This window comes from Chiloscyllium plagiosum, chromosome 2 (genome assembly GCF_004010195.1).
Source record: "Chiloscyllium plagiosum isolate BGI_BamShark_2017 chromosome 2, ASM401019v2, whole genome shotgun sequence".
Lineage (NCBI taxonomy): Eukaryota > Metazoa > Chordata > Chondrichthyes > Orectolobiformes > Hemiscylliidae > Chiloscyllium > Chiloscyllium plagiosum.
The window spans coordinates 45,956,680-45,963,262 of NC_057711.1; the positions used below are offsets into that span (position 1 = coordinate 45,956,680).

General features: G+C 37.3%; 1 protein-coding gene and 1 long non-coding RNA gene across 3 annotated transcripts in view; one reads left to right on the forward strand and one right to left on the reverse strand.

Annotated features, from left to right (window-relative positions):
* Positions 1-1,499, reverse strand: part of mef2cb (myocyte enhancer factor 2cb) — a 239,047-nt gene extending 237,548 nt beyond the window's left edge. The window contains exon 1 of one of the 2 annotated variants that reach the window (XM_043708960.1): positions 1,303-1,499. The gene's annotated coding sequence lies outside the window, so the exon portion shown is untranslated. The remainder of the gene's footprint in view (positions 1-1,302) is intronic. The other variant, XM_043708885.1, reaches the window with a different exon arrangement.
* The window catches only part of LOC122559479, a 33,457-nt gene that overhangs the window by 4,875 nt on the left and 21,999 nt on the right, over positions 1-6,583 (forward strand). The gene's annotated exons all lie outside the window — the stretch shown is intronic.

The window sequence follows — 6,583 nt, forward strand, 5'->3', positions numbered from 1 at the left end:
TTCCCCCTTCATGCGGCCTCACAATCAAGTTGATTGGCCAAGGAGGAAAAAAATCCAGTCTGTTATCTATCAATTCACCACCCAGTCATTTCTCTGTATGCCATTTCAGTTGTTGACCTTGCAAGCAATGTTAAAGTCTGTGTAAGATGCAGGTATTTGTATTCTAATCTCAATGATGATTTTTTATTCAAATAATTAAATGCATTCATTTCAAATTTCTACTAAATTTCGAATATAGCCTATTTATTGATCCCTCTTCCAATGTAACTCGATGAAACATCAATTTCTTATTTGCAATGTATCTACAGAACTGGGTGTTGCTGAAACCTACATTAAAGAGTGACCTAGAGGACAGCTGTAAATTATGTATGTCAAAGTCAAGATTATGTCAACCGCTTTTTGGAATTCAGTCTATATAGGACTGATTTAAACAACTCACTGGTGATATCTTAGCAGTTGCCATTTAATAAACATAATATTTTTGACCAATATATGAAAAATGTAATTTGATAAAAACATCAAAACATAAGCTTTAATATATTGCAATGGCATCTGCATATGATAACCAGCTGTTAGATTTACTCAGATCATATATTAATACCAGTATCTAGCCATGTTGGCATCTGTCACAACTGATTTAACTGTGAAACTGAAAGTTTGAACTTATAGAAATTTATATTCAATAAAAATTTATAGTATTGAATACTTGTTTGTGAAAAGTTGGGCATTTATAACTCTTGCCTTAATTCACTAATCGGTTATCACAGTACTAACGGGATCAGCATAAGAAAACTTTATGATTTTATAGAACAAAAACTCTTCTTAGGAAGCACTGTATAACATGGGTTAATACTTAAGATAATTTCACCTACAGCTTGATTGAATGGGCTTATAACTAGAAAATTGAGCTTTAACCAGATGCTTTAAAAGAAAACACGATCAACATAACTAATACAATATAGTTATTGCAAGTGCATCAAGAGGGTTTTTTTTTAAACTGGAAATTTTTGTCTTAAACATTATATTTGCTAGTGTAACTTAGAGGTATTGTAAACTGATTTCAGACTTGTTCACCATGTACAGCAACAGACAGCACCCTCAAAACGTTAAGTAGTTGTACTTTACTACTCCACAATAATAACTCTTATACAACATATTAAAGAACAACTTAATAACATTTCATTTATTAAATAGGCTCCTACAATTTTCTTTGCGCTGAGGCAAAGGTTCTATGCCAACATTGCAATAGAGTTTTTACATGTAGTTTTTGATGTTTTGTTACTTTTTGGTCCAAAAACTCACCAATGTCCTCTTTCCTTCTTCTACGCTCTGCAGCACCTGCTGCAGGCTTGGATGATCAAACGCTGCAGGTAAAATAAAAATCCTGAAGAAAAAGCCAGACCAGCTGGCTTTGAAGAGAAACCCCCCCTCTTCGGGATGAGCTTGCTTCGGTCTGTTTCCACACAGAAGACGGAGTCTTTCCCCTTTCGATGTTGACCTATAGTTGCATGATGCTTTGAACAAGTGGTTGGTTGCCCTGGTCCACCTGCCTCTGTCACTCCTGGGTAAATTTAGCCATGGAAGGTATCACTAACAGTCAGACCTTTGTCAGTTCTGGCAAGAGAAGTAGGAATACTGCCCAAGTAAGCATGAACAGGGTTCAGATGGAAAAATGAAATCACGATTCTTATCCAAAAATCATTTCTTTTTGCCAATTAAATTACTTACATATGCGAAAAAGTAATGTTTTACTTTTAACAGAAAATTATTCTGTCTTACAGCAGCAAACTATATTTAGTAGCTAATTCATTATAACTTGTGGGTTGACATAAGGTAACATTGCTTGCTAAGTTGGATTTGTTGCAGAAGAAAAAATCTCACAGTTTTTCCTTTTTAAAACATGGAAAACTTTGTCTTCAGCATATCAATAGTTATTCAGTTGTAGCTCACTAATTAAAGCTCATAATGTAATTCTCCATCATGAGTATCAGAGAAATAGTGAAGAGTTAACATAATTGAAGCAAAAAGTAACATCTTATACTTACTGTATGGTTATGAAATTTGTGTTTTTTGAAGATATAAATTAAGGGTTATTATCGCAGGAACAAAACAAGTGTGTTACAGCCATGAAATTTGGATACAATCTGAACTACATCATTTATTTTCAATAAATAAGCCATGCCAAATGTACTGTTTTAACTTCTATAGTAAGAATGTTTTTCTTATGATAGAGACCTATAATATCAAAGAAAGCAAAAATATGCCTTGTGTTCACAAAGGTTTCCTCTTACTTAAGTTCTCCTAAGACATGGGTGGATGGTTTCTTGGTTTGTATTTCCTAAACAGGAAGAAAATTACTTCTAAGCTAAAATTGCATGTATTATCATACCACCTGAATAATGTTTTATCATTAGCAATAAACCGTGCATCATTTATGAATAGCACTAATAAAGCTACCTGTAATGTGCAATGTATCAATAAATAACATACATATATAATGAATGATACTATGAAATAGTAGCTAACACTTTTAACTCTCAAACTGATGTACACTGAAGTGAACTTTGAACCAGATTACTCATATGAATCTGTTTGTGAATCTGTCTACATTTGAAGGCACAGTAGCACCAGCACAGTAGCACCAGCACAGTTTCAGAGTTGCTTCATAAAACTGAGTGCACTATTATTAAACTGTGAGTCAAGAGTAGTTTTGTGTTCCATAGTCATATTCACTGACAACCAGTCTATTACCGGACAAGCCCATTTCTATGTGACATTAAAATCAAACCCCCTAATCCATGGAAATGCAATGATGATAGTTTTGGTTCAAAAGTAACAATTTTACTGGAGCAAACTTCACATCAATATAGCAATAACATCATTTTGGCAAACACTATGGCCATTACCAGCTCTGAGGTGCTCATGTCCAGCCAGTGCAAACACAATGATCTCATCATTGCCTTTACCATTCGGAAGTTTTATTTTGAAGACTACCATTGTAACAATGTCTCCTTTGTACTTTTAAATGTATAAACAAAGCTGTTTTTGAAAATGGCAACTCCTTGCTTTGTGTTCAGTCTGGGTCACAAAAATTTGTAGACATCTACGTTAATGTAATCTAATACGAGAATTATTTAACTCAAATCACTTGCTCTTGGCAAGTTATTTGGTGACAGACACCAAATAATATTGGCACTTAATATTGTAATAACTTTTGGCAAAATGGTGATTTAAGTTGGTATCAGCTTCTGAATAATGATAACAATTTCATGTTCAGATAATGTGTTATATCGAAAGAGAAATAACTAAGATATTTAAGCCGACACAGTTATGCTATGGGGCTGAAATGAAGCTGCAGTCTTATTATTCTTCTGTCAATTTGACAAACATAACTGAGGAACTTCACTAAGTGCGTCAAATGATATTATTCAAATATGCAGGACAGGAAATATGCCTCATAGGACAGTTGAATAAAAATGTCCTACAACTTGAGAGTTTTAACATTTTCTGTTCCAGTATGAAAACAAAATTCAAGATACTGACATTTTAAGCCAAATTCTACTGGCATAGTTCATTTAAGTGTTGCTTTAATGATCTATTTGATCCAGAGTTGATTTTCAAACACTGTTATAATATTCAGTGGACTGAATAGGTGTCTTCTGTATTCCCTGGAGAATGAGTGAGAGCCGTAAGTCACCTCTTTTAGGGGATACTTGCTGTCTCTACAGACTTTGAAGTGCTGGCTGCCTCTGAGTTTACCTCACCTTTTGCTAATTCTTATTCACATTACCAAATTCTTACTGAACTCCAATGTTCTGCTCCATGCAAATTCTAATCCACCGAATGTTGCAGTGTTCCACATCTTACACTTAATCCCATATGTCCAGGTTCCCAATACATATCAAAATCCATTGGTTCTCTATCCCACCATAACTTGAATTCAAACTCTTTTTCTTCAGTTACAAATTTTTCCACAGCCTAATTAGCCCCACATCTATTGGCTGCTCTAACCCATGATTAATCAGACACTTAACTGGAGAGTGGCAGACAGAAAACCCACCCACCTCGAATTGGAGGCAAGCAGCTCTGTTGAACAGCAGCACCTCTGAAAATATAGTGACTGTTGCCAATATAACATCCACCTAAAATGTAGAATTGTCACAGAACACCAAGCCTCAGGTGAGTAAGGTGCCCCCCCCATCAGGACATTGAACAAAAAAAAAACAAACCCCTGGGAACTCGTAAGCAGCTCCACATGAGTTTATTTGTCATGTTCCCAGCAAAGTGAGCATCCTTAGCTGTCACTGGTACTAATGGCAGCAAGTTCATACCCTCATGAGCTGTAATTGTCTACTTAAGGCTCGCCATTGACTGTTGTAGATGGAAAGACCATTCATGTCACCACCACAGACCTACATGAAGTGGAAGCATGGCTGTGGAACCACTACAAGTCAACCTATCACGTGATTAGCTGTTACCCGTAAGCAACTTTGCCATAGGGGTCGGCATTTAATTCTGCCTGTTACTACATCCCTTAGCATGATTGTTTATTTCCATCTTTGCAGCACTGATTGCCTCTAACTTTAACTTACCCTTTGTTGATCTTTATCCATTTTATTAAATATTCACTGAATGCCAATGTTCTATGTAATTTCTAATCCATCAAATGAGGCAATGTTCCACATCTTGCATTTAATCCCAATTGTCCACGACCCCTAGATATACCAAAATACACTGGTTCTCCAGCTCACCATAACTTAAATTCAAAATACCTTTCTTCATTTACAAATGCTTCCACAGCTAAATGCACCCCACATATACAGACTGTTCTAACCCACAATTAATCCTTGTCCTATGGTCTTGCCTTCTGCAAATTCTTCTCTTCCCTCTTATATCATCAACCACTATGGCCATAATATATTTTGAATTTTATTGCTTACCTCCCCCAGCAATTCACAGTCTTCTCAGAAGTTTGAGGTGAAAATTCTACTCTCTCAGTAAATCCAGGATAAAAGTTTGGCTTCTTGTTGCTTTGCTGAAGATGGGTAGATTGGGAAAACTAGAGACACAGCAGAGATTCATCCCAAGGAAGAAGAAGCATGATACAGGGAGGATGAGGCAACCATGTATGACTAAGGAAGTCAGGGATGGCATGAAAGCAAAAGAGATAGCATATAAAGTAGTAAAGAACAATGAGAAACCAGACAATTGGGAAACTTACAAAAGGCAGCAAAAAAAATAAGAAAGGAAGATTAAATATGAGGGTAAGCTAGCCAGTAATATAAAGGAAGACTGGAACAGTTTCTTTGGATATATAAAGGGCAAAAGGGAGACAAAAGTAGACATTGGGCTGTTGGAAAATGACGCAGGAGAGATAGTGGTGGGGAACAAAGAAATGTCTGAGGAACTGAATAATTACTTTGTGTCAGTCTTCACAGTGGAAGACACGAATAATTTCCCAAAATTCAAGAGAGAGAGGGAGGCAGAACTGAGTTTGGTGGTCATCACCAAGGAGAAGGTGCTATAAAAACTGAATGGCCTGTGGGTGGATAAATGACCTGGACTAGATGGACTACACCCCAGAGTTCTAAGGGAGGTTGCTGAAGAGATAGGGGATGCATTAGTGATGCTTTTTCAGGAATCACTAGAATCAGGGAGAGCTCCAGAGGACTGGACAATCTAACATTTCAAAAGGGAGTAAGGCAGAATATGGAAAACTACAGACCAATTAGCCTTACCTTGGTCATGGGTAAGATTCCATCATGGAGGATGAGATTTCTGAATACTTGGAAGTAGAACATAGAACAATACAGCACAGAACAGGCCCTTTGGCCCTCGATGTTGTGCCAATCTGTGAACTATTCTCAGCTCATCCCCCAACACTATCTCAAAATCATCCATGTGTTTAAATCTCCCTAAAGTGGCTGAGTTGACTACATTAGCAGGTAGGGCATTCCACACCCTTACCACTCTCTGCGTAAAAAATCTGCCTCTGACATCTGTCTTAAATCTATCACCCCTCAATTTGTAGTTATGTCCCCTTGTACACGCTGACGTCATCATCCGAGGAAAAAGACTTTCAGTGTCTACCCTACCTAATCCTCTGATCATCTGGTATGTTTGTATCAAATCCACTCTTAGCCTTCTTCTTGCCAATGGGAACAGGCTCAAGTCTCTCAGCCTTTCCTCATAAGACCTTCCCTCCAGACCAGGCAACATTCTAGTAAATCTCCTCTGCACCTTTTCCAATGCTTCTACATTCTTTCCAAAATATGGGGACCAGAACTGTACACAATATTCCAATTGTGGCCGCATCAGCGTTTTGTATAGTTGCAGCATGATATTGCGGCTCCGGAACTCAATCCCTCTACGAATGAAACCTAACACACTGTATGCCTTCTTAACAGCACTATCCACCTGAGTGGCAACTTTCAGGGATCTGTGTACATGGATTCCAAGATCCCTCTGCACATCCACACTACCAAGAATCTTTCAATTGACCCAGTACTCTGCCTTCCTGTTATTGTTCCCAAAGTATATCACCTCACATTTAGCTGCATTGAACTCCATTTGCCACCTCTCA